We start from the raw sequence: 21,866 nt of genomic DNA, 5'->3' as shown, positions 1-21,866 counted from the left end.
CCTTGCGTGTGTGGTCCCCGAGGACCCCACCACCACCAACGCAGCCCACGTGCTCACGCTGCTTCGCGGTGGCGGTCACTGCACTTTGACCACCTGCACCCGCCATGGCCACCGCCCGCTCCAATGTGCGCCAGAACTACCAGCGCGACCGCGAGGCCGCTGTCCCCAGCTACATCCACCTGCGGCTCCACGCCTCCTACGTGGCCCAGTCCATGGCCTTCCTGGAGACCTGGAGACCGCGCGTCTGCAGCAGCAGGTGCAGCACATCAAGGAGCTGGGCGAGCCCTGACCAACCTGCGCAGGATGGGGGCCCGGACGCCAGCATGGCGCAGTACCTCCACCAGCTCGCGCTGGGCCGGGGTGGGTGAGACTGTCCCACTGCCACGGGGTGACGCCCCGGGACCTGACGGGCGTGTTGTGCGTTCCACACGTTCACCTGTTTCCTCCCTTTGGTTTGCACCTTGTTTACAATAAAGTTATGTGGTTCTTCAAGAACTAAAGGTGTCTGGTTGATTTGTGTGTGTGAACTCTCATCTATACAACTAGGGCCAATCCCAGGCAGGTTTAAATCAGGTGTCCTGAAGTCTACCCCCATACCCCCCCCCCCCCCCCCGTACACAGATGCCCCATCCATGGGTGGAGGCGAAAGGAGTTCCACAGGTTCCTGGAGAGCCCAGTATTAGTCCTTATAAATTGAGTGGATGGGTGGGGGGCTGGTCTGAAGCCACAGTGTCTGTGCGGGTGAAAGTATAACAAACATAGTGTCTCGGGGAAGAAGCAAAGTGAATACATTTGGACAGGGATTCAGATTAAGTGGCTCTCCAATTCATTTTAAATGTTAAGGTTACTAAAATATACAGATGTTAACATCTGTTGATTCTGGGTAGCAAGCCCAGGGCCCTGGAAGAAGGCTTGGAGCAAGTAAGTCTCTGACAAGCTCACACTGGGTCCCCGGTCATAACAGCAAATGAGCCTTAGGACTGGCTTCCCCATAACCAAGGGGTTGACAAACTGAAATAACAGCAGGACTTTGCAATCATGATTACATTGCATGTCTAAGTCTTTTTATTTCCATCATTGTGTTTTATTTTTATAAGAACTTCAGGAAACAGGAAGGGTAGGTATCATGACTGTCTCTTTAATCACTGAGAAAAATGAAGACCACACAGGCAAGACGTTATGAAATCAGGACGTGAACATAGATCTTCTGGTGCCATGTTGCGTGTTCTTTGTGTTACCCTGCAGGTATATCAATGGATAAAGGAAGAATGTGTGGGTAGACTGGGAATCCAGCCAGATCACCAGCCCCGGAAGGAAGGGAAATCCCCAACGCTCTCCCCTAATTATAGGTGTGCCTTCCAGTCTAGGGTGGGGATGGTTTCTAAACCTCAGCCCGAATACTTCTCCCAAACAAGTCTTCAGAATTGGCAACATACTGTACAAGAGGTAGCATGGGACCTCACAGGAAGGCGATCCACACCCGTGCACCCGAAGCCCTCTGTTCAGGCTCTCTCCCCCCATCGGCAGCAAAGCCCTGTGAAGACCTTACGACTGGAAATTCCCAAAGTACACCCATCTATTCAGATGTCTTCACCGTGAGCGACTTCTTTTCAGGCACAATAGGTAAAGGGGGTGACTGCAAAAACACACATGCTCTCTGCAAATCCAGTTCATCTCAAAGCCTGGTCACGAGAGCCCTGTATGTTTGCCACGTACAGTACACTGTAATCTGTGTACTAAACCGCTGCCTGTTGTGACTGTTCACCGAGACCTACAACTGACCCCAGACCGGCTCTGTATTGGCTGCCAAGCATCCTCTTTTTCCCTTTTTAGTTTTTACTTGGGGGTGGGGGGTAGGGGAGACAGAGACAGAGACAATGAGTTCCCATCCACTGGTTCACTCCCCAAATGTTCCCCAACAGTCAGGGCCAGGCCAGGTTGAAGCCAGGAGCCAGAAACTCAACCCAGGCCTATCACACAGGTGGCAGGCACTCAGCTACTGGAGCCATCACCACTGCTTTCCCGCGGTATGCAAAAGCAGGAAGCTGGAACTGGGAGCAGAGCCGGGACTCAAACCCAGGCACTCTGAGATGGGAACCAGTGCCTGAACCGCTAGGCCAAACATCGCCCCTTTGAGTTTCTGTGATTCTGAGAAACTCCCCCAGAACAATGCACAGAGGTCTCCTTAGAACGACATCCTTTCATTTTACCTGGAAACAGGATTTCCTGACCTGCAAGAATCAACGAGAGCTGTGATTACGCTCTAGCACCTATCACAGCCTACGACTTGCAGAGTCACATTTCACGGCTCTTCTTTAAGGGTACCTGGCAGCTCTGCGGCTTTCTCTCCCCTGTTCTTCTGCAAGAAAACCATCAATGTTCTAACTCTCCTCCTCTGGGGTCAGTTTTGGGGTTCACAAATACTATAGAAAATGTGAGGTGGCGGCAGAAAGAAGAAACCTTCAGACTGGTTAAGTTTGGCCATTACAATGTTCATTGTCTTGCCCTTGTCCAACACTGCAGCTCTCCTCGTTTTCCCACCCTCTCCTGCCCCAGACCCTTCGAAAAAGGGGAGCCCGTTTCTTGTGGGTTTGCTGCCTTCCCAATTTCATGATAACTCGACTTGAAATACTTGGGAGTGAGTTGTGACTTGGTCTTCCGGCCCTGGAAAATAGCACCGTGAGACACACAGCTGGGTGACTGTCAGTCATTGGCCGTGCGCTGTTGCTTGGGGGAATGATGTCTGAAACACTGGCTGTTGCTATGGGTACTGGAGTCTCAGGCAATGATAATATCAGGACAGACTAAGGGAAAATGGTAAAATTGATAACTTCATCTCAGGCTCAAACACGGATTCAAATTAACTGTGTTGAATAATTTACCTCTGGGGAAAAAAATCCTCACTCTATCACAAAAGGAAATTTCTTAATAGAGGGTTGTCACTGACAACTTGTACTTCATTTTCCAGAAAAAGGAAAAGTATTTTTTTCCCTCAGAAATGTGTGACAAGCAGTACAAAGCACCCAATAATTTCTTCTGAATCTTCTCTACTCTACTCTGGAAATTTGTTCTACATTTCTGATTTTTACATTTTCCTCTAATTTTTTTTCACTTACTAGCAATTCCGGTTTCTTTTCACAAGCCCAAGACACATATCTAATCAAGTATTCAGTCGAGGAAGTCATTATCAGCAATCTGAAAAGTGATCCTATGCCTCAGAGTTAACAATAAAGAAATTTTCTATTGCAAATGAGTTGTTCAGTTTTGCTTCTGCGTAGTCCTGAGTTAAACTTCAAAGGGATACTGATGGAGAATTGGCTTCAGGAAAGCGGAAGTGAAGGGTGAAATGAGAGTGATTATATTAGCAAAGTGTTAGGCCATCTAACAGGTAAAGAAAAGATATTTATGCCTTGATTTACTAGTCAAGGCAGTTGGAGCAGTGGAGTACGTTACAGTGAGAAAGGAAGACAATAATGGTGAATGTATTTTTTTAAGAATTGTGTGTCCCCTGGATTGGGTTGAGTGCTGAGTAGTAACAAAGACCAGAAAAGCAGGGCCTTGAAAAACATAGGTTTTCTTTTCCATGTGGAAACGAAGTGTAGGGGTTTGCTTTGGGAGATTCTCCTACCACATTTCACTGTTTCCGAGAGGCACCTGTTTCTCACATTTTAACACCTCTAAAATCGGGATGTATAGTATCTTGCAGTCATTGTTGGCCATATTTGTCAATGCCTGTGCATGCACTTTAAGACTCAGTAGAGTGGTATCCTCAGTGAGGAAAAGCTCCTGGAGACATTAGAGGGGTACTCTTCCAAGAAATACTGCGGCACCAGCATGCTTGATGGCACAGAAGATGCTATTAACAGCTGCCGATGATTCTGAGAACAAAAGTGATTTAGAAGAGTTGAAATGGGAATCAGAAGAAGTTTGAGCAGTAGTTGAAACAGTTTAGCATGTCATTTCCTTCTGGGTGTATGCCCAAGAGTGATCTAGTGACAGAAAAGCTATGCCTAAATAAGTCTATGAGATCTTTCACCAAGTGTAAATTGAAACATTTAAGAAAAAGTCTAAGGGCTAAGAAAACAGTTGTGTTTTAATTTAATTGGTAGCATGTTTTTCTTTCTTAATGGTACATAAAATAATGGTGAGCTTTGCAATTGACATGCTGGATTTGACAAAATACACTCATTTGCTGTTCCACTGTACAGGACTGCAGGCCCTAAGGTCATCTCGTGATCTAATAAGGCTCCTAGAGTTTTCAACTATTACGCTGACATATCAGGAGGGAGAATGATACATACATGGTATACAGAATTAGGAGTGAGGGATTGAGGTATCTGTTAGGAGGAAAAAAGGATTTTAAATTTGGGCACAATGAATGGAGGGTTGATCTTTGGGTTAAGGACTGTTGGCTTCCTGCAGTATCTGATGATTCCGGGGAACAATGGCACTGAAGCATTCATTTTCCCTTCCAAAGCAGATCCAACCAGATTCACCTGCAGATGTATTTTGCTCAGACTAATAATCTTTTCAATAAGCCTCTGATTTTTTAAATAATTTTAGATTTTAGATTTAAACTGCAAAGATAATGCAGTTTCTGTGTATCCTGTACCCAGTCATTTGTTTAAAAAAAATTAAAATTGCACATCACTATTAACTAAACCATGTATACAGCTGTCACCAGTTTTCCCACTGATGGTCTCTTCCTGTTAGAGCTTCCAGTCCAGGATCCCACACTGCACTTAATTTTCATGTCTCCTTGGCCTCTGCTGCCTCAGTCATTCCTTCTTTTTCATGTCCTTGGCAGTTTTGAAAAGTACTGGCCGTGTATTTTGTAGAATGCTTCTCCATTTGGAATTTTCAGGTGTTTCTCTCATGATTCGACTGGGGGTCTGGACTTCGGGGAAGACGACCACAGGTGAACCGCCCTTCTCATCACATGACATCACAGGGGTTGCCTGACACCAACATGACTTGGCACCAACAATGTTAGCTTTGATTGTTGATTAGGGTGGTGTTGGCCAAGTTTCTCCACTATAAATTTGCTGTTTTTCCATTTCCAAACTCTAATCTTTAGAGCAAGTCATTAGACCCAGTTTCCCCTCAAGAGACAGGGAAGAAGAATTAAGTACCACCTCATAGATGAAGAGACCATCTGGCTGGCGCCGTGGCTCAATAGGCTAATCCTCCACCTAGCGGCGCCAGCACACCAGGTTCTAGTCCCAGTCGGGGCGCCGGATTCTGTCCCGGTTGCCCCTCTTCCAGGCCAGCTCTCTGCTGTGGCCCGGGAGTGCAGTGGAGGATGGCCCAAGTGCTTGGGCCCTGCACCCCATGGGAGACCAGGAGAAGCACCTGGCTCCTGCCTTCCGGCCGCAGCACACCAGCCGTGGTGGCCATTGGAGGGTGAACCAAGGGCAAAAGGAAGACCTCTCTCTCTCTCACTATCCACTCTGTCAAAAAAAAAAAAAAGAGAGAGAGAGAGAGAGAGAGACCATCTACCTATAATATTTGAAATTCTTCTATAAGGAAAGCCAGTATCTTCTCCTCCATTTATTTATTTAGCTATTTACTTATCTCAGTATGGACTCATGGATATTTGTTTAATATTCTGGGTTATCATACAACACTGCGTTACTTGTTTTGTTTTTTTTTTTTTCTGTTGTTCCTCAAATTCTTGCACATTCGGCCAGTGGGAGCTCGTCCAGTTGAATCCTAGTCCTTTTGACATACTCCCATCACTGTGTGTGTGTGGCAACACACACACGTGTACATGCTGAGCTCGGCCCTCACTTTCTGGCATTACAAGATGCTCCAGACTCATGATGCAGTTTTATTGCCCCAGCCCTAGACCTAGCCATTTCCCCAGAGTCCTAGTTCCTCTTCTGGGGTAAGCGGTATTTAGAAACCAGATCTTGGGGCCAGTGCTGTGGTATAGTGGGTAAGGCTGCCACCTGTGGTGCCAGCATCCCATATGGGCACCAGTGTTGAGTACTGGCTGCTCCACTTCCGATCCAGCTCTCTGCTATGGCCTGGAAAAGCATCAGAAGATGGCCCAAGTCCTTGGGCCCCTGCACCCATGTGGGAGACCTGGAGGAAGCTCCTGGCTCCTGGCTTCAGATCAGTGCAGTTCCAGCTGTTGTGGCCATTTGGGGGAGTGAACCAGAGGATAGAAGACCTTTCTCTCTAAGTCTGCCTTTCAAATAAATAAAATAAATCTTGAAAAAAAAAAAAGAAAAGTAAACCAGGATCTTAGGAAATCAAGTTTTTAATTGGGACAGTTCTCATATAAAATTCTGTATTTCTGACTTCTCTTCAAAATACTATCTGGCCACTAGGGCCCTGTTCCCATGGGCACCTTCATGAGTTTTAGCTACCACCTTAAAGCATATATATTCTCCAATTCCTACACCACTTGCCATTCCAGTGATGTAACTTAGGTACTTTAAAGTGCATCTTCATTGATTTAAATTACTTGTTGAGCCCTGTAGGCACTCACTATTGGTTGCTGTTGGTCCCAAACTTTCTGTCCCAGGTCCCATGGAGAGTGAAGGAGTCAGAAATTGGGTATGAGGCTGGTTCCTATCCCTTGGGTTGTTGTCCTCCTCTGTCTCTAGACCTCTGATGTCATTTGAGAGGTTACCCTTGAGTCCTTTGTCTCTTGTTTCATTGCTGCTTAGAAGGTGAAAGAACTCAGGTTATACTTTAGTCTGCAATTCTGTCACTGTCTCATCCCCTTGTGAGCCAAATGTTCAGCTTCCTTTCCCTTTTGTTTCTGCTCCTTGTCATAGATGGAAGTTGACCATCTATGTTTTGCAGATTTCAAATGTAATACTAGACAGGATATACAATAACTCACAAACCAGAAGGCTCATAGACCCAATAAGTGCTTGAATCAGAGTTTACTGAATGCTTTGAACATAAAGTGAGAAGCAAGGAGAGAGGGAGGAGTAGGGAGAGATCATGCTGTCAGGATAGGAGAGCCATGGAGCCCAAGCCCTGTGCCAGGCAATGTCCACATGGCCACTTTCTTTTTGCCGCTTTGGCCTTACCCACTGCCTATGTGGTTATGAGGACCAGTGATGAAGGTATCTGGATCCAACACATACCTATTCTTCCAGAGAGACCTAGGGGCAAATGTTTGTGGGCATAGCTGTACCTTGCTGATCACCTCCTGAGCAGGTGTGCTTATTTAGGGTATACGACCAAATGGCTGTCACTAGTGAGTGGCTGATCTAAGGACGCTCCAATTGTCATGAATACGGCATAGTTTCTAGTTGGTCCTCTAGCCCTTCCTATCCAGCACACAGTGTTCTGTTTACTTTATCCATGTCCAGCATGTCTCACAAGAATCATCTATACATAGTTTCATCTATCCCCATTTGTTTTTCTTATATATTGCAAAATTGAGTGGCTAATTCACTGGGCCAGAGAAAATACGTGACAAATCTAGAGCATCATTTCCCTATGTGAGCACCACCTAATCCATTCTTCTGAGATGAACTGGCCTGGTGAGAAGCTGTCAATCATTTGCAGGGCTTTGCTGGTATGGTTTCCATCATGGCTCCGTTGACTGGAACCTCTGCTGGTCACCTTGATGATCATCTGGAAGTCCTCTTGGGGGCATATCCAGATACAGTGCATCATGACCCTGTTTTCTTTAAGAACCTTGATTCCTTTACACTGAGAATCTGTAGGAAGTAATTTGTTTTGGTGTCCTGGAAAAGACAGAAATACAGCCTTCCTGTAATGGGGCATCCCTGACTACTCGCCTCCCCTTATTTGGGGTCTGAGACCTGCAGTGGATGATTAGGTCCAGGAGGCTCCTGAAGGAAGGAGGCTGGGAGCAGGAGGTTTTCAGTGCATGAAACGTGAAGCTAGGGATACAGGCAGTGTAGATGTGGATACAGGGAGTATCACGAAATCTTTTGAAAGTTGACTGTATAGCTGTTTATGAGAACAAAGAAAGGAGGAACATGGGACTGGTTAATTGCTGTACTCACCTGGAAGTATAATGTTAACCAATTGTTAAAATCAAGCTTTTTCAGGCAAGTATAGTCTCACCCGTTAGAGGAGTAGATTAAGGATCGTCTCGGGCCAGTAACTCCAGGGACACGTGAAGAGCAGGCTACTGAGCTCCCTTCTCTAACAACCTGTTCCCCGAAGGGTCTTCGCGTCACAATTTCCTTTGATCACAGAGAACCTCCACTTCTCCATCAGGAGGCTTCCAAGGGGAATATACTAGCAAAGAATCCACTGGAACTTGTGAAAAAATGACCGGAGGCCTGAGGTGTCAGTCTGTTCCCACTCTGGAGAGTCTGTTGACAAGGTTCCTTGGTTAGCAGTCTTGGGGCAGAAGAGTCACATGTAATGCAACTCAGTGATGCCAGGACTCGCAGGATTCCTGTGGACATGACGGCTGAACACCTAAGGGCCTTGGGTGAAGTTTCCTAATCGAATTCCAAGCCACTGATTTTTGCAGCAACCCCCACTCTAGAGTTTCACTATCATCTGCCAATTTACATCTTACTGAAAATAAAGGTGTTACAAGAAGGAACTTGCCAAAGGAGAGGAGGGAGAGCTCTTTTCTGAACAAGTGGGAAAAAAACCATTTTACTTGTCTGATCTGTTCTTAGCATCACAGTGGAGGGTGGCCTCATTGAAAATGGTAGCTTCTGAGAAAGAAGTTTGGGGAAAAAGGAAAATGGCAAACTTCTCTAAGACATTAGGGAGAAAAATGGAGCCCTCAAGGTGGTAGGGAGATGCGGAATCCAAACATGATCATAATCATGAGCCAAAAATGTGTAGAGACAGGCAAAAATGCAGGCTCTAACTGAGAGAATGTCATGTATTCAAAACATGACAGTTCCACATGGAGCAAAACACATTTAAAATAAAAAACCAGTTTGCTTTCTCCCTCAACTCATTCTTTAAGTATGTATATGAATGTGTAAGGGAAGTGGAGGGTAAGGAAGAAGGGAAGAGTAGCCTGTGGATGGAAAAGCAGGCATTGGGATCATCCAAAAAAAGTGCTTATCTTTAAGCTGAAACTTGCAAGAGAGACACAGCTGTCCTAAGAGGCATGGAGAAGACAACAGAAGGACTTCCATCCCAAGGCTTGGGGCACTGAGAATGAAGGCAGGAGAGGGCATTCATCTGGCATGAAGGGAGGAAGCAATGAGTTAAAGGTGAAATGATAAGATGTGAGGTACAGAACATGACCTCCTACTAGATTCAAGGTATTTTAAAATATTTATTTATATAATGTATGAGGCAGCGAGACAGACAGACAGACAGGTAGAATTCCCATCTACTGCTTCATTCCCTAAATGCTGGGAGCCAGGAACTCAGTGTAAGTCACCTTTGTGGGTAGCAGAAGTCCAAGTACTTGAGCCATCACCTGCTGCCTCTCAGGGTGAGCATTAGAACGGAATTAGAACCAGAAGCAGAGCTGAGACTTGAACCCAGACACTCTGCTATGGGATGCAGGTGTCCCAAGCAATGTTTTAACCACTAGGCTGGATGCCAACTCCAGCAGGATAGTTTTAAATGTTTAAGTAGTGGCCAGCATTGTGGCACAGCAGGTTAAGCTGCCATTTCTGACACCAGCATCCCATATTAGAATGCCAATGAGTCCCAGCTATACCACTTCTGATCCAGCTTCCAGCTATGAATCCTGGGAAAGCAGTAGAAGTCGGCCCTAGCACTTGGGCTCCTAATGGCTGCATGGGAGACCCAGCTGGAGTTCCCGGCTCCTAGCTTCAGCCTGCCCCAGCCCTAGATGTTGCAGCCCTTTAGGAGTGAACCAGCAGATAGAAGTTCTCTCCCTCTCTCTCCCTGTCTTCCCCTCTCACCACTTTACCTTTCAAATAAAGAAAGAAATCATTAAAATGAAAAAGAAATATTAAAGTAAAATGCCACTTGGAGGAGGCAGCGCATTTGGATCTGGGCTTCAGGAGTGGGTTGTCAAATCCCTTGGTGGAGATCTCCAGGGATGATATGGGTGCCCGGTGACAGACACCTGGCACGAATATGCAAATGTGCATCTAATGATCCTGTGTTTGAAGACGCAGGCGCAGCATTCTCTCTAATCAAGCGAGTAGCATCAAAAAAATTCTCTATGAGGTCTCACTGTCCTTCTTCTTTTTAAAGTGGAGTTTGACTATTGTTTCAATTTGCTGCTTCAGAAGAGTACAAGCCCAGATGTCAGGATGTCAGAGTGCTAGAAGAACATCAAAGCCCCTGCTGGTGCCGGCGCAAGTGTTTTCGAGCAACATCAAAGAAATGCAGGCCTTGCACCCTTCCTCTTAGAGAAAGAACATCAGACTCAGCTCTGGCAGCTTTTGCCTCCCTTGAAAACCTGTTCACTGTTTTTGTTAGACATTTGGAAGAAAGACGTTTGCCAGCAACCCCTGAAGTTGAAAAGTTGCCAATGCACCTTAACCAGCCAGCCCTTCCCCGGGCAGGTCCATGTGTCAAGACAGAATCCAGGGACAATGACAAGTTATGCAGCACGTCATGTGCCCCATTTTACCATTCAAAACTACCAAGACGTGACTGCACCTCCCCAAACTTCTAAATCATCATAGGCAGATCTAGAGAGTGGTCTTTGAGAAATTCCCCCAAGCCCTCCAGCCCCCAACTTGACAGCCTCACCATCACAGTCTACCTTGCAGCCAAAAGTTCTAATCTCAAAGTGCCTTTTGGCTTTGCTTGTGTTCCTCAACTCAAGAACCACCCACCCCAGTTTCCCAGGGCACACCTTACCCTCCACACTCTAATAATCATAAACGCATGCACTTCCCCTTTTCTGTCTCCCTCTTCCTCCCTCCCTCCCCACGCACACACACAGAGGGAGAGAGAGAGACACACCTGTTCTCTGTTGGGTTATTGCCCAAGTGTTTGGAAGCCAAGGACTCAATCCAGGTCTCCAACATGGGTGGCAGGGACCCACCTACTTGAGCCATCACATGCTACCTCCTAAGGTACGCATTAGCAGGAAGCTGGAATCGGAAACAGAGCTGGGATTTTATCCAAGGCAGTATCTTAACTACTACACCAAATGCTTGCTGCCCTTCTCAACTTTTGAAACCTTTCCTTCGAACAGTTTGGAATTCAGGGACCATTGTAAGCAATATCAGCAGTGTTTGCAAACCCTTTTCTGAACATTCCCTCGCCACCTTCTTTTAACCACAATCTGGCATTTCCCTAAGGATTCTGCTTCCACTGCAGTCCTCTGCAGTGATGGTCACCCCCCCCCCAACACACACACACACACACACACACACACACAGGACCACTGGGTCTGAAGATCGGATCAGTGCCATCCTTTCTCCTTGTTGATGCATCCAAACCATTCTTCCTTGTGTCCTTCCTCCCTTAAAACCCCTGGTTCAGATTCTAATGTCATCATATTGTACCCCCACCATATCACTTCTTGTTACAGTTACGGAGAAACCACCACCATGTATTTCTTAATGATCTTTGCTTCTGGCTGATGATAATTTTTAATATCAGCCCTGTTGTAATTCCTGGAGATTTCAGTATCCACACAGATGATTTCTCCACAAACTGGCCTCTAAGTCCCTTGATCTGTTCTCGTCCCATGATCTTGTCCTCCTGCCCACTTATCCATTTATTAATGTTGCTATCACAGACTTTGTCTCCGAGAATAACTGTACTCTTGACATAATCTCCATGTCATGTATCAGGCTTTAACCCAACCACCTCATTCACTGTGGAGTGCTGATGCCAAAAATCCTTTTACACTCTAGGTGTTCCAAGCCTCTGGTTCACACATTTTCAGCATGCCTCAACTCCTGGATCTCCTCTATTTGCTCAGTTAAATCTCAAGGTAAACGATGATAAGCATTCCCTTGCACACATTTCTGCTTTATCTGACCTGCTTTGTTTTACTTGATTGGCAAAATTTGTAATCTGTTTAGACTCGTTTCTCTCCTATATCACACCTGCACTCGTGCCACTGAATGTGACCGGAGAAAAGCCCAACCAATTTGGATTGAATGCACTTAAACTTAGTATGACTTTTTTGGAGATTTATTTTATTTATTTGAAAGGTAGAGTGACAGGGGTGGGGCGGGGGGGGGGAGGAGAGAGAGAGAGAGAGAGAGACAGAGAAAGGCAGATCTTCTATCTGCTGGCTCACTCCCCAAATGGCCACAAAAGCCAGGGTTAGGCGAGGTTAGGTCTCCCATACAGGTGGCAGGAGCCCAAGTTCTTGGCCCATCTTACTCCACATTCCTAGGTGTATTAGCAGGGAGCTGGATTGGATATGGAACAACTAGGACTTACACCAGCACCCAAATGGGATGCTGACATCACAGGTAGTGGTTTAACCCACTGTGACACAACGCTGGCCCCATGAATGTGAATCTCAAGTAAGCCCTTAGTGCTGCCTATAATCACATCATGTATCCCTATTCCATTAACTGTCCTATTCTTCCTGTTCATTCATACATTCACCTGAAAGCCTGTTAACATTTGCTACATAGCAAGCCATCCCAATACATAATAGTTTAAAGCAGCAATCACTTTCATTTGCTCATGATTTTGTAGGTCAACAATTTGCACTGGACTGTTAGGTAGTTATTCGCTAGGACTTACCTGGTATCACTCATGTGGCTTTGGGTCATCTGGTGACTCCAGTGGGGCTCGCTGGTCTAAGACGGCAGTTTGTACTTGCTGTGCTGAACCGCATGTCTCCAGCAGGCTAGCTTGGGCTTCTTCTAAGGGTTCTGGGAGAGTCACCAGAGACAAACATCATTTTCAATCCCCTGATTGCATCGTATTTGCCAATGTCCTGTTTGCTAAGGGAAATCACATGGTCAAGTCCAGAATCTGTGTGTTGGTGTGGCAGCAGGGAAGGGGTGGAAGGGGTTACAAGGACCTGTTGCACGTAGGTTATTACTGGAAAATCTGCTTCCTCCAACCTCTAACACTCACACCTCCTCGCAACTCTCACAAATAATCACCTTGTATTCAATTGCAATGAAAAGAATGGAAGCAATAGAAGCTTCCACAGACATCCACCTGCCACTGTACCTCCCCTCCCAGCAGCATTTGGGTCCATGTACTCCACCTCCTCTCCTGTTACTAGATGAACTCTCCGTGTCCCTATGTAAGATGAACCTCTCCACTTCCCCATTTTTATCCTAGATCCTTTATTGTGCACCCAGGACCTTGCTCTTGCTTCTCCTCTGGAGTCATTCATGCTGAAACAGCCAATTCAAGGTGGTTTGAATGCTCGGAGATGGCCTCACTCTCACTTGTGTGTCACCATTTCTCTCTGCTTACTGGATTATTCTCTTTGGAATAGAAACAGAGTACCTCTTACCCCCAAAATATCCCTCTAATTACTGATCTTCACAGCTAAACTCCTTGCCGGTGCTCTCCATACTCAAAGCGTCCATTTCCTGTCCTCCCAACTTCTCTTAAGCCCACACCCCTAAGGCTCTCATGTCCGTAACTCCATGAAAATGGATTTTTCACAGGCTTCGATTTCCTCCACACTGGCAAACGTAACAGTTAATTCTTAGCCCTCATCTTATCTGAAGACTTGCTGGAGCTGACCTGAGGATGGTCTACTCTGCTGGTTTCCTTTCTCTCTCTCTGGCCTCTCCTCCTCAGTACCAGTTCCTCTTGAGGTTCTTCAATTCCTCTTCATCTTCCTGACATCTTAGTGTTGGAGTGGCTCAGAGCTCGGTTCTCAAGGCTTTTCTACCCACTGTCTATGTGCACTCCTCTGGTGATCTCATCAAGCTCATGGGCTTACAATGTGCTGATGAGGCCAAATGTGTAATCTCCAGTCTAAGCCTCTCCCTGGAACTGCAGACTCATGTAGACAATACCTACTTGGACGTCTAATTGACATCATAAACCTAATGTGCCACATAAATGTTGATCAGTTTTCAGTTCTGGGAGTCTGTGTACAGGATGAGTGATGGAAGTGTTAATTTGATTGTGATAATCATTATAGTACATATGTACATCAAATCATGTTACATGATTTGAATGTATACAATCTTTGTCAATTAAATATTTTAATTTTAAAAATTTGTGATGTTTATTTTAGGATTTGTTATTTTTATCTACTTGAAAGGCAAAGTGAGAGATCTTCCATGTACTGGCTCACTCCCCAAATGTCTGCAACAACCAGAACTGGGGCAAGCTGAAACCAGCAGCCTGGAACTCCATCTGGGTCTCCCACATGGATGGCAGGGTCTAAGTACTTGGGCCATCTTCTGCTGCTTCCCAGGATGCATTAACAGGATGCTGGATTGAAAGTGTAGCCAGCCCTGGGCCCCTGCATCAATGTGGGAGACCCAGAAGAAGCTCCTGGCTCCTGGCTTCAGATCAGCGCAGCTCCGGCTGTTACAGCCAACTGGGGAGTGAACCAGCGGGTGGAAGACCTCTCTCTTTCTCTCTGCCTCTCCTTCTCTCTGTGTGTAACTCTGACTTTCAAATAAATAAATAAATCTTAAAAAAAAAAGTGTAGCCAGCCCTCAAATTGGCACTCTGATATTGGATGTGGGTGTCTAAAGGGGGCTTAACTGACTGCACTACCACACCCACCCCAATCAAATATTTCAAAATAAAAAAAAGACACAAAAAAAGAATGAAAACTTCCAGGAAGTCAAAAGATCAAAATGGACATATAAGTATATATAGAACAAGCATATTATTAAAATATGAATATAATTTTCAGAAAAAAGTCAATAAAAAGTTTTGAGGGTTACAGCTAGAAGACAAGTCCAATGGGGGGACAAGGATGAGCACTTTTAATTTTATATATATATACATACATACACACAAGGCATACACAAGGGTACCTCAAAATGTTCAGGGAAGATGGAATTAAAAGACAAGTTTATTTTGGTGCAAAAAATTTTGAAATCCATGCGTATGATGGATCTTCAAAAAGTTCATGGTGGAAAAACTATGCACGGATTTCAAAATGTGTTTGCACAAAAGCAAACTTATCTTTTAATTCTGTTTCCCATTAATGCTTTCTAGTACCCTCATATGCACATACATTCACACGTGTACAATGTCTCCAGGTGCTAAGACTTTAAAATAAACAACATGTATTATTTTGGTGTTAATGAACATAGTTGACTATATTTTCCCAAAGGTTCTATTTTAAGTCATTGAACAAAAAGTGAGCCCAAAACCTTCCCACCTCAATTAATGGCAAGTTCCAATTTTTCAGGACAAAAGCTATGAAACCATCTTAATTCCTCTCTTTCTCATATGTCCCACATCCAAATGACTGGCAAATCTTATTAGAAATATGTTCACCTTCTAACTTCTCACAACTTCCATTACTACCACCCATATTCAATCTACCACCACCTCCCACCTAGGTTATCACAACAGACTCTTAGCTGATCTCCCAGCCTGTACCCTTGGACCCTCCAGTCTATATTCAGCATAGCAGTCAGAGCGCTTGAAAACCTAAGTCTAAGCATATCACTCCCTCGTTACAACAGCCCTCACAGCTCTTACAATCTGCCTCTGCCCTCTGCCATCCCGCCTTGTTTCTTCTGCCCTTATTTCCTACCAGCTGTACTCTCTTCCTTGTTCACTTGGCTCCAGCAGCTTGACGCTATTTATAATTCCTACAGCACCCAAGCCTACTGCCTCCTTAGGGTTTTCCCAACCAGTTTCCACTGTCCAGGACATTATAGCAGTCAAGTTTTTCTGTGTGACAAACCAATCTCAAGCTTTAAACAACCATCAATAATTACTTGGGATTCTCTGAGTTGACTCCATGGTTCTTGGCAGCCACTTTGGCTGAGGCTGGATGATCTGGGGCTGGAGTCAGCAGACTACAATCTGCTGGCCAAATCTAGCGTTCTCTTTTTATAAATAAAGTTTTATTGGAACACAGCTGTGCTCATTTGTTTATGTGTTGTCTATGACTGTTTTCATACTAGCATAGCAGTGATTTGATGTTGATGGGGCAATGGGGATGGCTTGCCCACATGTTCCACATCATCTAGCAGTAAAACCCAGGTTCACATAATGCCGGCCCAGGGTTTCTGAGTTGAGAGAAAGAGTACAAAACATTTCAAGTTTGTGTTTGGACCATCCTTGTCATTATCGCATCAGCCAAAGCCGGTCACATGGCTAAGCGTAGACTCAGTGTGACAGGGGCTACCCAAGGATGTGGAACTAGAGATGGCCATGTTTGTGTCCACCTTTGCAAACAATCTGCTGTAAACATTATTCCTCTTTCCTGACGTGTTACCTCACCTCCTTCAATTTTCTGCTCAACTCTTTCTCAGCAAACCTTCCTGGATGAGCTCCCCTCTCTCTACTCTCTACTCTCTTCCACTCCTGTTTCGTTTCCTTCCACATCACCATCACTTTCCAACCCATCACATTCTTTATCTATTAATGTTGCTCATTGTTCATCTTCTCCTTCTAGAAAATAAACTCCAAGAGGGTAGGGATTTTTGTATTTTTTTGTATTTTTTTCCTACTGTTTTATCTCAAGCTTTGAAACACTGCCTAGAATGAAGTAGGAAATAATATACATATATTGGGAGACCCAAATATATACATATATATACACAAATATATATATATATATATATATATGGATGAATAAATGACCTGACACTCTTTAGGATTTGAACTAGTCCTGATGGTGCCACTGAGGTTTGAACCTAGAGTCCATCAGTCACGCTTCTTGCTGTAACACTGCTAGTTGAAACACTCTGAAATTTTGAGAATTGAAGAACAGAATTTTTGTTGCTTTGATTTTTTTATACCTTAGTTTAATAATAGTCTTAATAAGTTTGGTCTTAGCTCACTCGATAGATAATAGTCCCCAATTATTATACTTCAGCCTCCTAAATGGTCCGGGGCACTGCAATGAGCTGTTGTGGATAGCAATTTCTTGGAGGAGAGTTCGTCATAAACAAAGGTCTAATTACACTGCATACACCTCTGCCCAACCTTCCTGGAATCTTCTCTGCCTGCACAATAAAGTCCTCCAAATTAGTCTTTAATTTGCTTTTCTAGCACTGTATACTTGTTTTCAGGTCAACTAGGTCTTGAAGAAAGGACATGGCTTAGAAAGGGGTGATGTGAAATTTAGGGGGACAATATGTAGGAGTCAGAAAGTGAGTTTTTTTCAGAAGTGAGTTGTGGAGTAATTTGGTGCATATGATACAATGCAATATAGCAGGCTACGGCAAATGCATAGCAAGTACTATGTTTTACATTATCACACACAATAAAGATTGAGCTTCATGCCCACTAACTGTCGCTTCCCCCAAAAAAGTACACGAACCTGGACTAGTTTGGCAACATGCTGAGTGTTTCTGTATGCATTTTGGTTCTTACATTTACTCCTTTTATTGAATTACATGTATTTTCTTTTTCATTCTAAATTCTATATAGGTTTAAAACACTGGAACCATGGTGCCAACAGATTTTCTGGCGTTAATAGCTTCATCAAGCACAGAATTCTGGCCTGTTGCATTGTTGATCTGCTGTTATGTCTATCACATCATTCCCTCAGTGGTTGTTTATGCCTCATGGAAAGCTCCCAGTCATTAAAAAGAAAGGTCTTGAATCTTGTGTGAGTTTACAGAGAGACAGCTCGCTATATCTTATGAAACAAATAAACAAAAAAGATCCCTGCTTAGCCAAGCTTCCTCACAAGACTTCAGTAATATCAGGCAAATTAGAGCTCTGGTCAGCCACAGCTGATGACGGGCCCTGTTGATGGCTGCCCTTGGCAGGAACTTAAAGTGATGTCCTGAGAGGTGATTATTCTTCTACTCCATCAGCCACAGACATACCCATGAAAAGATAGCAGAAAAGGGGGATAAAGGTGTAAATGCATGCAGCCTCTGCATCAATCATGGATTAGATCTTTTACTCTCTGTCATGATCCCTAGTGTATCCATCATGCTCTCTGATGTGTGTGTGGGGATTCCAGTGTAGTTTTAGAGACCCTTCTTGATTGTAAAAGTCCTTATCGAGGCAGGTACCAATGCCAACGCACTTGGTAAAGTGATAAGTATAAATACACAACCGATCAAAAAGATAGGGTATGTGTCGATGAGATTTCACAAATAAGACCAGTGTAAGCAACTAATGAAGGATAGAATTAAAAGGGAGAGAATGATCCTGCGGGGGAAACAGGACACACAGCAGACTCATAGAATGGCAGCACTCCTGCCTCAGAATCAACCCTTGGGACATTCGGATCTGGCTAAAAGGTCCATGAGAGTCTCACAGGCATGGAAAGCCATGACACGGTGGCAAAAAAACAATCTAAATGAAAGATCCTGGTGAACAAGACCCCAGCAGAAGGAACAGGCTATCAAGGAGAGAGGCGTCTTTCTCTGAAGGGAGGAGAGAACTTCCACTGTGATACGGCCTTGACTAAACAAGTTCAGAGTCGGTGAACTCAAGGGGCTTCCATAGCCTAGACAGCTCATAGCAAGAGTCTCGGTGATTGCTGACGTCGTAAATAAGAGTGCCAATTGTTAAGTCAACAACGGGAGTCACTGGGTTCATGCTCCCCACGTAGGATCTCTGTCCTTAATGTGTTCTACTATGAAACTTAAAAATAACACTACTAGTCGAACAATCCCCTATACCTTGTGCGGTTGTGTGAGTACAGCCAGTTGAAATCCTTGCTTAGTATATACTAAGTTGATCTTCAGTATATGAAGGTAATTGAAAATGAAACTCGATGAAGGGCAGGATGGGAGAGGGAGTGGGAGAGGGGAGGGCCACGGGAGGGAGGGAGCCACAACAATACACAAGTTGCACTTTGTAAATTCACATTTATTAAAAAAAAACTATATAACAAACAAAAAAAGAAAAAGAAAAAAAGAACTTAATACTTTACCCTTTTAGTATTTTTTATGTTCTACTTAAAACTATTGGTTGAACTCTGTAATTAATACACAATTACTCTTAGGTGTTTAATTAATGCTATAACTAGTACTCAAATAGTATTTTACACTTTGTGTTTCTGTGTGGGTGCAAACTGTTGAAATCTTTACTTAATATATGCTAAATTGATCTTCTGTATATAAAGATAATTGAAACTTAATCTTGATGTGAATGGAAGGGGAGAGGGAGTGGGAGAGGGGAGCGTTATGGGTGGGAGGGAAGTTATGGGGGGGGGAAGCTATTGTAATCCATAAGCTGTACTTTGGAAACTTATGTTCATTAAATAAAATAAAATAAAATAAAATATAAAAAAAGTCCTTGTAATCTCAGAAAGACACACTCAAGGATGTAGATGAGTGAACAATTCTAAAAAAATGCCACACTATTTATTCACACATTCAATAATTTTTATGATGATTTCATCTTGGTCAGATATTGTGCTAGATTGCTAAGTGTTCTGTCATCAAAATGTTCATACTTTAGTTGGGGAAACCGACATTAAAATAAATATTAAGTATTAAAATAGAATTAAGTATACACATAGGAATACAAAGTCACCTTCAGGCCAGCATCATGGCATAGAGGGTAAAAGCACTGCCTGAGACACCAGCATCCCATAAGGGCACCGGTTCGAGGACTGGTTGCACCACTTCTAATCTGGCTCCCTGCTGATGTGTCTGGGAAAGCAATGGAATACATGGGAGACCCAAAAGAATTGCTTGGCTTCTGGCTTCAGACCTGCCCAGCTCTGGTTTTTGCAGCCATCTGGGGAGTGAAACAGCAGATTGAAAAATCTGTGTGCTGGGGCCGGTGCTGTGGCATAGTGGGTAAAGCTGCCATCTGCAGTGCTGGCATCCCATACGGGCGCCGGTTCGAATCCTGGCTGTTCCACTTCTGATCCAGCTCTCTACTATGGCCTAGAAAAGCAGTGGAAAATGGCCCAAGTCCTGGGTCCCTGCACCTGCATGGGGACCCAGAAGAAGCTCCTGGCTGCTGGCTTTGGATTGGTTCAACTCCAGCTGTTGCAGCCATTTAGGGAGTGTACCAGTGGAAGGAAGCTCTCTCTGCCTCTGCCTCTGCCTCTCTGTAACTCTGCCTTTCAAATAAATAAATAAATCTTAAAAAAAAAAAGACAAAAATCTGTGTGTGAGTGTGTGTCTCCCTCCACCTATGTAACTCTGCTTTTCAATTAATTAAATAAATCTTTTTAAAAGATTTTATTTATTTATTTGAGAGGCAGAGTAACAGTGAGAGACAGAGAGAAAAGTCTTCCATCTGCTGGTTCACTCCCCAAATGGCTGCAACGGCCGGAGCTGAGCCTATCTGAAGCTGAGAGCCAGGGGCTTCTTCCAGGTCTCCCATGTGGGTGCAGGGGCCTAAGCACTTGGACCATTTTCTGCTGCTTTCCCAGGCCATAGCAGAGAGCTGGATCGGAAGAGGAGCAGCCAGGACTTGAACTGGTGCCCATTTGCAATGCCAGCACTGCAGGCAGAGGATTAATCTACTGTGCCACAGCACTGGCCCCAATGCATTTAAAAAAAAAAAAAGTCCCCTAGACTTGGAGTGATGGGAATCTTCCTCACGTGTGATGATACCTGAAAGGACTTTTAAAGACTGAATAGGGGATGTAAAGGAGAAGAGACAGGCTAACAGGTCATGGATACAGAGAGTGGTGTGGGCTCAAGCTGCCAAGCATAGGACAGAGAATAAAGGATGCTGGAAAGGAAGCAGGGCAGATCAGAGAAAACCTGATTAAACTACAAGTTTGAATTTTACATGAGAGCAGTGGAATGTCACCGCGGGGTGTTTTCATTAAATTATCATATTTTCCCTTTGGAACAAAGACAAATGCAAAGGATGAATTAAGTATCTGAGAATGTATGGGGCTTGAGGCCAGAGATCTATTAGGGGACTGCTGTAGAAAACCCGAGAGAAATGGCGAAGCCTCAATTAAGACAGGAAAAGTGGAGGCCAGCGCTGTGGCACAGCAGGTTAAGCCGTGGCCTATAGCGCTCACATCCCATATGGTCCCTGGTTTGAATCCTGGCTGCTCCACTTCTGATCCAGCTCCCTGCTGATGCTCCTGGGAAGGCAGTGGAGGATGGCCCAGGTCTCTGGGCCCCTGCACCCACATGGGAGACCCAGAAGAAACGCTTGGCTCCTGGCTTTGGCCTGGCCCAGCCCCAGTCATTGTGACCATTTCGGGAGTAAACCAGTGGATGGAAGATCTGTCTCTCCCTCTATCTCTGTGTTTCAAATAAATAAATCTTTTAAAAAAAACTTAGAAAAAGTGAAGAGGAGCAAGCAATGCTCAGAGACTTGTAGACCAGAAATTATCAATTTTAGTGACCAAATGGGTGGCAGAAGAACAATATTTGGATTTCCAGTTCTGAACACCTTTGGTATATGGTAGCAACTTTGTCGGAGACAGGGAATACAAGAGGAGGAATGGAGACTTTGGAGGAAAGTAGGCACTTCAATCTCCAGTTCAACATACCAGGATTTATCCAGGGGAACTGAAAATAGAATGAAATGTGGCCGTACATATGAAGACTACATGAAATTGACGGTCAAGGGGAAATCTTTCCACTCTACTCTCTTTATGCCTTTCTATGTCCTTGTTTATTTCATTCCATCTGAACTATAGGCAGATAATGAGAGAAGCTCTCATGGATAATGTGGAAGTGAGTGGAACGTGGAAGAGAAGCAGGATCTGAAGGAACACAGCACGGACAAATGAAGAACGCTGGGACCAGACAAGACCAAAGCAGAGCATTCACATCGTGGCCAAGAGGAAAACCAGCGAACGCGGAGCACGGGGCTGCATTTCCTAGCAAGTTCATTTCCTGGACGCATGCAGAGCACTTCGACTTTAAGCAGTCAACAAGAGAAGCCACGACAGATTTTTCCACAGAGAGGGATATTAT

This window comes from Oryctolagus cuniculus, chromosome X (genome assembly GCF_051225735.1).
Source record: "Oryctolagus cuniculus isolate XC-2025 breed Fujian yellow rabbit chromosome X, ASM5122573v1, whole genome shotgun sequence".
In the NCBI taxonomy this organism is placed as follows: Eukaryota; Metazoa; Chordata; class Mammalia; order Lagomorpha; family Leporidae; genus Oryctolagus; species Oryctolagus cuniculus.
Note: the sequence above shows the minus strand (reverse complement) of the source record.